We start from the raw sequence: 9,516 nt of genomic DNA on the forward strand, positions 1-9,516 counted from the left end.
TGGTTTGTAATCTCTTCTAAGCTTTTAGAACAAGTTAGTAACACAAGTGCTTAATTCTTGTCTAGTGAGAGAAGTGGGAGAGAGACCTCTCAAGCTAAGGTAAAGGAGAAGCTTACCTTGATTTGAACCTTGAACACTTTCAGCATCTTTGGGATCAAAGATAACTCACTTCAGACTCAACTATACCATATGTAGGTCAATTAAATGTGCTTAGTAGGCTGCATGAGCTAAGTGAGATTTTCATGGCAATCGAAAATTGGTGTTTCCAACATATTTATAGCCTCTTTATGATCCCTTTAATCGTACATAATACTTTCAGAACAATTGGGACCCTCACTAGGACTTTTAAAGTAAAAAGGTTTCATTTTTCGTGCCCAAACAGAGCATTTTTTAGCGAGGGTATCTGTACTGGAAGAACAGTACCGATATTATTCTTAAAAAATGAGTAAATTCAACAGGGAATATCTATACACATTTATGAAGTATCGATACTGCAGGGTCAGTCTTGATACCCATTGGGTGGTATCGATACCGAGATCACTTAGCAATTATAGTAGGCAATTTTAGTACTGATACCTAGGGTGGTATCGATACCTAGGGTGGTATCGATACCTGTACTGATACTCTACATAGGGGTATCGATACTCTGTCATTTATCAAAACATCAAAGATAAAAATGGTATCAATACCAGGGGCCAGTATCGATACTAAGGGGTCAGTATCGATACTGAAGGCTTATTATTGGTACGTACGAACAATTTTGGCCAGAGAATTCAATAATTTTAAGGGTATGTTCTAGGGGTCCCATTCATACTAGACTGCTACGAATTAAAACTACAAGTGAGAACGTTAAATTAACTCAGAACAGTTAGAAACAACAATAGCTAGGACGAAATAAGACTACCTTTGTTTGATGCTCGGGACACAACCAAGAAACCCGAGTTACTCTAGCAGATACAGCCGTATAATCAGATATCTCAGTCAATGCTACGATGCATATCGCCAGTTGGGCGTAGATGCCCCAAGATTCAACGGAGTGAGTTGGTCGGGTGTACGTTTCTGGTGCAGATTCTAGATCTCTCACCCATAGTACCTTCGGGTGTTCAGTCATACTAGAGGGTGCATGAGCTCCGAGATATAGAATCCCTCAGTTGCACCATGATGTGTGTCATAGTATAGTAGACTAGTATCTTTTATGCCCTTTGCATGTGCCATCAACTAGCGTATTTAATGAATGCATATAGTATAATACAATTTTTAGTGAGGCACTGAGCTCATAAGCTCGATGTTCGGAATGTGTTTCTGTGCGCAGGTTAGGATACCTTTCGTGGGAAGTTATCGTCATCAGGCATTCGAGTGCAGCAGACCAGAGGAGTTGAGTATTTCAGAGTATGTCTTGAGTCACTTAGAGGGCATGTATTATTATGGACCCTTGTATATTCAGTCATAACTCTTGATTTAACTCAATATTGTATTATTTTGAATACTTTGGAAGCTCTCCCGTACTTGTAAACTTAATTGTTTTGATTTTCATTATTGTTTCTATGGCTGATTTTACCATACAATTGACATTCAATCAATTTAAAAGAAAAGTTTTGGGTTAGCCACTTAGGTGGTCCTGTGTAACATCGTGATTCAGTGATCTTTGGGTGGGACTGGATTAAGGTATTACTGTTTGCTTGCGATAAACATATTCATAATTTCTCCATGCCTTCGAAAATTCTACCATAATCCATTCTAGTACAATGTCGGAAGTAAATTATCCATAAAAAAGGAAACTACGCTCATAAAATAAACTATCAATAAAAAATATAAATAAAAATTTATAATGTATGCCAATTTAATTTTATAAATCCAAATATCACAACCTGCCTCTTCAACCCTTGTTGACCTCAACAATTTTGTAGAACATAAAGAAAAAACAAAAGAGGATTTCTCAAGTCCGAACCACATTATTATTATACGTATAGGTTTTGGCTTTGAGTGAGAAATGACTAACTTCGTTTACTATCCCTTATCAATCATCTCCTTCCCTTTCCCTTGTTTATTGTTTTCTAATTTCTTACAAAACTTAGAATCCCATAAATTAATTAAAACTTCTTTATTTGTTTTTTAATCCTTCGTTTTCCCTTGTTTTCATGGCTGGTCTTGATTTAGGCACTGCTTCTCACTACTTTGATCAGCTTCACAGACCCGACCTTCACCTTCACCTCCAACACAAACCCGAACCCGAGGAAGAAAAAGCTTCAAACGGTCTTGGTGCTCACTATGGCTCAACAGAACATCATTAGGACGATGGTTCACAGCAAGGGCTGGATTTAGTCTACTCGGGTTCAGGTCAGATCGTAGCCCGTAGGCCGAGAGGTCGTCCTGCTGGTTCCAAGAACAAACCCAAGCCTCCGGTTATCATCGCACGGGAGACTGCAAACATGCTATGAGCTCACATTCTTGAAGTTGGGAATGGCTGCGATATATCCGACTGTGTCGCCAACTACGCTCGGAGAAGGCAAAGAGGAATCTGCATACTGTGTGGGAGTGGAGCGGTGACCAACGTGAGCCTTAGACAACCGGCTGCAGCTGGAGCTATGGTTAACCTTCATGGCAGAATCGAAATACTATCGCTTTCGGGTTCTTTTTGCGGCCGCCTGCTCCTCCGGGTGCCACCAGCTTGACAATCTATTTGGGTGGCGGGCTAGGGTTGGTTGTAGGAGGGAGTGTAGTATGGGAACTGATGACGGAAGGACCTGTTATTGTCATAGCTGCGTCGTTACAAATGTGGCCTACGAAAGGCTGCCTTTAGAAGAGGATGACCACCAGTTGCAGATGCAAAGCAGCGACAGCGGCGGTGGTGGGAATAACATGTTTGCAGATTCGGGAGGTGGCGCCGAAGGGTTGTCTTTCTTGAATTTGCAGCCTAATGGGCAGGAAACTCCGGTGGTGGTGATGGTGGTGGGCCTAATTTTTGAGTAATAAAATGGGAGCTTTGGATGAGAAATTCAAGCATAAAAGGTGAGGAAATTGATGAACAAGTTATAATCTTGGTAATCATCATCATGCTTCTTGTTCTTTGTTTTGTTTTCTGATTTCTGTAAATAGTCCTTTCTCATGTTCATGGAATAATAAATTAAGTATTGAGATGGAGTAGGGTATTAATTGGTTAGCATCCCAACATATTTAAGACCCAATGTTTTAATTCGGTAATATTGACATGGGACTGTTCTGTTTGCATTGGTTTCACTTTTCATGCACATCGATCATAAATGAAACAGTGTATAAAAATTGAACAAAATGATGATGAATTGACACAAGAAACTTGCGGAATTGTTAGTTAGAAGATGATAAGATTACAAATAAAATAGTATAAATTTGGTGAAACCTTTTTTATTATAAGCAGAGCTGACCAAGTCCTTGATGTACGTTACAAAATTTTATTCTAACTTATCGCCTTTATTATTTCATTATTCCAAGAAGAAAACTCCCCCTCGTTTGATTATGGCTAACCAACCTTCATTATTTCTGGCTTCCTCACCCATATAGGGTTGTGGGAAATATAATTTCTATATAAGTCATCTATCATATTATTTCATGCACTAGGCTTTCTTATTGGTCTAATACGTCGTGCATTCCTGGGGTCTTCTAAATTTGTCTGAAGAAGCCTTGTAGTTGTGGAGTCTTCTTCATTTACATGAAGACTCCATGCAGTTGCGGAGTCTTCATATTTAGCTTGAAGACGCGTGGGGGACCTGGCGTCTTTAGGTTGGTATTTTCGACAGTGATTTTCGTCCTGACATTATTATTATTATTATTATTTTGTTAAATAATTACATTTTATTTACAGGCTACAAAACTCAACCGATCCAACAGACCTAGGCCCAAATTACATCAGCATGCCAAATGAATAGGCCTAAATCTCAAGCCCACTAAGATTAGGGTTTATTGAAACCCAAATTCTCCATCATAGTCCCAGCCGCAGTCGTCGCCACCAGCAGTGAATAGCACGCCGCCGGCACTGTTTCAACTCGTTCCCGACGATCCAGCCGCCATTTCGACTGTACTCTGTCACCCACAATAAACAAATCAAGTAAATCGAAAAAAAATCAAAATCAAAAGAAGAATCATCATCAACAGTAAACCCATACCAAATATTTTGAAAAATCAGACTTTTGTCATATTGGGATCCAATTTTTAATATTTTCAACAGTAAACCCATACCAATATTTTGAAAAATCAGACTTTGTCATATTGGGATCCAATTTTTAATATTTTGCAGGTTGAAAAATCAGACTTTTGTCATATTGGGATCCAATTTTTAATATTTTGCAGGGAAATCGTTTCCCTATGCTTTAGCTAAACCAAACACGCAACAAAGCAAAAAAGAAGATGAAGATTTCGAGGGAGGTTTAAAAAGAGACTGAATGAAAAGAAAAAGGGGGTCGGTTTTCAAAAGAAGAAAAAACAACAAAAAAGAGTTTTATCTTGGGATTAAGGGTTTTCACCGACGACGAGAGAGTTGGTCGAACGTTTAAGGTAACCCATTGATTTTGGGTTATGATTTGGGGAGTTTTAAGGTTCAAAGGTTTTGGTTTAAGGGTTAAAGGGCTAGGAGTTTTTATTTGAAGGGTTTTCGAGGTAGGTTGGCCCTTCGTCGGGGCGGTTTACGGTGGTGACCAGTGGTTTGTGGCCACTGATGCATTTTCGATCAAACAAAAAAAAGAAAAATAAGGAAAAAAAAGAAAAGGAGAGAAAGGGAAGGAGTGAACGGCTATAAAAGAAAATGGGGAGAGAGGAATAGCCAAAATACTATAATACGTATTTATGGGCCCCCAAAAAGACGTAGTTTTAGGGGTTAAGTTTCACTAGTTTAGTGCATGGGTAAATCACGTAGGGGTCATTTTGGGTTTTAGAAACTTCAATTTAGTCACTGAACAAGAGTTTCTAAGTTTACGTTTTAAGCTCTTTATTTTGTTAGCTTTATTTTTAGTCACTTTATGTATTGTTGATGTTATTTGGGTAAATTATTCAAATGGGTCTTTAAATCTGTGAAATTGTAATTTTAATCCCTTGTAACATGTTATTAAAGTTTCTGATCTTGGCCTCTATGTTTTGTGCGCGTTATATTTTGGTCACTATAATCTATGCACTTTTATTGTTTTAATTTTCGGCATGTAATATTGAATTATCCCATTTTGGTCCCAAATATATGGGTTTATTACACTGCTAGTTCTTGTAATGTTTGATTCTTGTATTATATGGTTTGTTATTTATTTTATTTGCAATGGTTGCCTTGATTTCTTGTTAATTTTATGATTTAATCCATAAGTTACCATCTTTATTATTTTGATGTCATTTACATAATTATTAATTTCTTTCTAATTGTTATATTTTCAAATATTATTTTACATGAGTAATTTATAGGAATGCACCTTTACTGACAAGGAGTGTGTTTCCAAGAATTGCTCGAATAAAATAATACCTTTTTATATTCGAATGAATTTGCTTTTTTAATATATTTAATATATGTATTTTATCTAAAAATTAGGGTAATATTATTTTGTATAAGGAATCTATAGAAATGCCCCCTTAACTTACAATGAAGGTATTTTCGAGGATTATTCGTACAAACTAATATCCCTAATATTTTTCTAAAAAGGTTTACAAATTAAATGTATATTCAAGTTCTCTAATTTCAACATCCAAATGATTTATAATCGCTTAGGTACCAATTTAGGCATTGTAGGTGTGATAATCCTTCCCCACTCTTTTTAAAAACAAATTTCTGGCTAAACATTATCATTTTTTTTATCTTTTTAAATTGGTATTTTCTTAAAATTATTTTAAAGGATATTTATAGGTACTTGACCTACCTACCCAAAGGTTGATGGCGACTCCAAATCTGTTTATTTATACATTTATTTTAAACCCAACATTTTCCAAAATTAAGTTGGATCGCTCCCCGCTGTAGTACCAAAAAGCTTAAGGACCGTTCTGACAACTTGGTGACTCCGCTGGGGACATTAGAGAGTCAGGTCATAATCAATTATACATCCTATTTTTAGTTGAAAATGACAAATATAAATAATATTTAAATTTTGATCCTTATGTTTTGTTTGCATCGCATCGCATCATACATCTTTTATTTATTTATTAGTTGTATTAATGTAATTGGTTTACGTGTTTCAGATTTCTGACCTTTTTAGTTTGGTTTTTCTAGGATCAAGGCAAAGGATTGTGAGTTTCCCCTCACATGAACTATAAGCGTTCGATATTTAGAGACTTCTAACTGTGCTCTGTCCCGTTAGGTAGGGGTAAACGCTACGCTTACGTGAGAAAAATTGTTTTTCTCCGCATGGGCTTTAGCAAGTAACCTCTGGGGTGCATATGCCTCATGTTTACGTGCGAAACATTGGGTTTCCTCGCACGGACATGGGGAAATGCATCCTCTCGAATTTAACTCGATCAGTTTAAGCCTATAATAGTTGAGGATCGAGGGTCTGGTAGTCCCAAGAGGGCACCAGCAAAGGACAATTCAAGGACCCTATTAGTAGTATCGAATTTCTTCCCATTTCATACTGAATCTCTATCTGCGGTTCTTTAAAACTCGCAAAGGGGAACTCCTTCTAAAATTTTCCTTGAATTTATTTAATTATTTTTGCAAAAAAGAACGAGAACTAGAAAAGTATGCGGTTAGGTTTTATATCTCTATACAAAGCCTGTGAACTAGAAAAAATGTGGTTAGGATTTAGTTGCCAAATAAAAGCATGAGGGTATAATGTTGGGTAGATTACATGTGGGTATGGTTTATGATATATTTTCTTGTTATTCGATTATTTATTGTATATACTGACACAATTTTATTTTTGTTTCTGTTTTTTACTATTGCATTGCATATCATTCATTAAGAAATGTGTTGGTTCATGAAGTGGTCATCGAGTAGAAGGTGGTCATAAAATAGACAAGAGTTTTCAGAACAAGGAAATAAAGAATGCAGAAGTGAGGTCATGGTTTGAAGAAACTCAGAGGAAGAAGGGGGATAGTCTTAATGAAGACTACATATTCATGTTACCAGAGGTCGCTCCAGTCAGTATGATGTAAAATGATCTGCAAGGGCTACGTGAAATATGGAAGAGTTGGAAATTGATACGAGGCATGCATTCTGGAAAAAGTATGGTGACATAGCTCTTTTGTTGTATGTGAAGGTAAATGAACCCTTGATCAAAGCTCTGATCCAGCTTTGGAATCCATCATATAGTTGTTTCACTTTCAACAAAGAAGACATGACTCCCACGTTGGAGGAGTACACCTCTTGTTTCATTTCAAAAACAGTACACTTGGACAGACTCTACTCAAAGACGAAAAGAGTTCAACCCTTCAAAAGCAATCTCGCAAAGATTACCGGAATAGGGAGAAATGGGTAGCTGACCGAATCCAAAAGAAATGACAGTCAGACTATTTTCCTTGGCCATGCATTAAAGAACTAATTGTCAAAACAGTGATAATGAGAAGATCATGGAAATGTTTGCTTTTGGAATTTACGGCTTAGTGATTTTCCCAAAAGTTCTTTGCCATGTAGAATCCGCCGTGGTTGATCTATTTGAGCTGCCACACCCGAATTTTGGGATCAATTTATAAGTAGTTAAAACTTATATGTAGTTTTGGAATAATGTAGAAAATTCAAGGATTGGAACCTAAATTTTTCCATTTTATTTACTCAGTAAAAATTTAATCCCTCCCCCTATGAAATCCCCAAAAAGTATCCCTAATTTCCCCTCCTAAATCCTTAACCCAAAAAATGCACCTTGCTAGTCACAACCCCGATTCCCCATCGTCCGACAGCCCCAACCAGCGCCGCTACCCCCATTCGACTCCCCATTTGTTAGGGACCAAAGCCAAAGCACCCCCAGTAGTGTAAATCAAAGTCAACCAGCGCCAATCAAAGCCCCATAAAAAAACCTCCATTGTTGTCGTCGATTTCGCGAATTCATGGCAGATCTGGTAGTCGTTCCACCTCACTGTCCCCAGTATTGTGTTTCCCGACTAGTTCTGATCAAAACCTGATTGGGTTCGTCTCCCCACTATTGCCTGTTTGTCGTCCGCCATGGTAAGTATTTCGTTTTATTATTTAATCCATTTTCTTCGTGTTTTGACTAGTTTTTGGAGTGTTTTTGGACGGATTATTGTGTTGGTGTTCGTTTGGAGTAATCGGCCTCCTGGAACTACCCCTGTCACTGTCGTACGTGCCAACAATGTACGTAGTGCTCTAGCCGGTCCATGAAGCTTTGGAACTGGCCCAGCCCGAACCGATCAACCAAGTCAAACCGGGTTTGTTTGACCTGACCGAGTCAACCCGTCTGAGTCAACTTTTTCGAAAAGGTCCTATTTTATGTTTTTCAACATCCTGAGTCCGAATCCGAATTTCGTTTTGCCAAATTCGCAACCGATAAACTGTTTTTCAATGTTTTATCTTCGGATTCAAATTAGCTTTTCAATTAAGTTCAGTTTCTAACGTAAATTTGGTTGCTTTGTATCCGAGGAATTATTGGACATTGAATTAAAGTTCGAGGGTGATCGAATGGAGTTTAAATGGTCGATCGATATGGCACGAAAACTGAGGTAATACTCTACTACCTTTTTGTATGCTTTTTGGAACTCATTGATATATGGTAATTGAATGAATGGAAATGATTGGTCCATTAGATTTAATTATCATTAGACTCAAACGTACATTGATTAAGGATAGAACACAGTATAAGACTCAGATGGCTCGACAAGAAAAATTGGAAGATCGGAATAATTATAAGTTCAATGACTCAATAATAATTGGATTGGTTTCAAGATCTGTAAATTTTGATAAATTACTTTAAAGGTTAAATATCAGGATTATATGGATAAGAAATTACCAAAATAGCTCTATGGAGTAAAAACTACAAAAATTCCCTTGTACTGTAAAAGACTATTTCACCTGATGGTGAAGAATAACCTAGAAAGGACAAACTTGACCAATTATCATAAACATACATATTATTTGAATTGAAAGGAATTACCGAAATGACTTCAAGCTATAAATTAACCTCAATTTGTTTAATGACCAAAATAACTTGAACTTTAAAGGAACTAGAATATTTTGAAGCCTAAATTATCCGTAGTAATGCCACTGACAGAATTAAATAATAGAGTAATACCCTTAAAATGTAAAGAGTATGAAGGCCTAAGAACTTAAGTCTTGATCCACTTAAACCTTAGAATCATCGATTTAAATTTGGATCGGTATTGGAATGTCTGAAAGTGTATAATGACTCAAGGAACAACTAAGCACTGGAATAACTAAATACCCTCCAGCTCTGAAATTAATAGTTCAACCTCGAATATCAAATAACCAAGTTAAATTGAATAGAAATACATATGTATCCGAATTTCAGAAATGTCTAAATTTATCTGGTAACTCTGAAGTGAATGGGATAGATTTAACTACTAAATTACCTTAATACTCTCATGACCTAGAAATAAATGAAGGTATTG

The 9,516-nt window shown here is 36.8% G+C and overlaps 1 pseudogene; it reads left to right on the top strand.

The window, feature by feature from the left end:
• The first annotated feature begins 2,115 nt into the window (after positions 1-2,115).
• Positions 2,116-2,970, top strand: LOC120172276 (annotated as a pseudogene).
• The last annotated feature ends 6,546 nt before the right edge of the window (positions 2,971-9,516 follow it).

The sequence above is a fragment of the Hibiscus syriacus genome, unplaced genomic scaffold (assembly GCF_006381635.1).
Source record: "Hibiscus syriacus cultivar Baekdansim isolate YM2019G1 unplaced genomic scaffold, ASM638163v2 tig00111848_pilon, whole genome shotgun sequence".
Lineage (NCBI taxonomy): Eukaryota > Viridiplantae > Streptophyta > Magnoliopsida > Malvales > Malvaceae > Hibiscus > Hibiscus syriacus.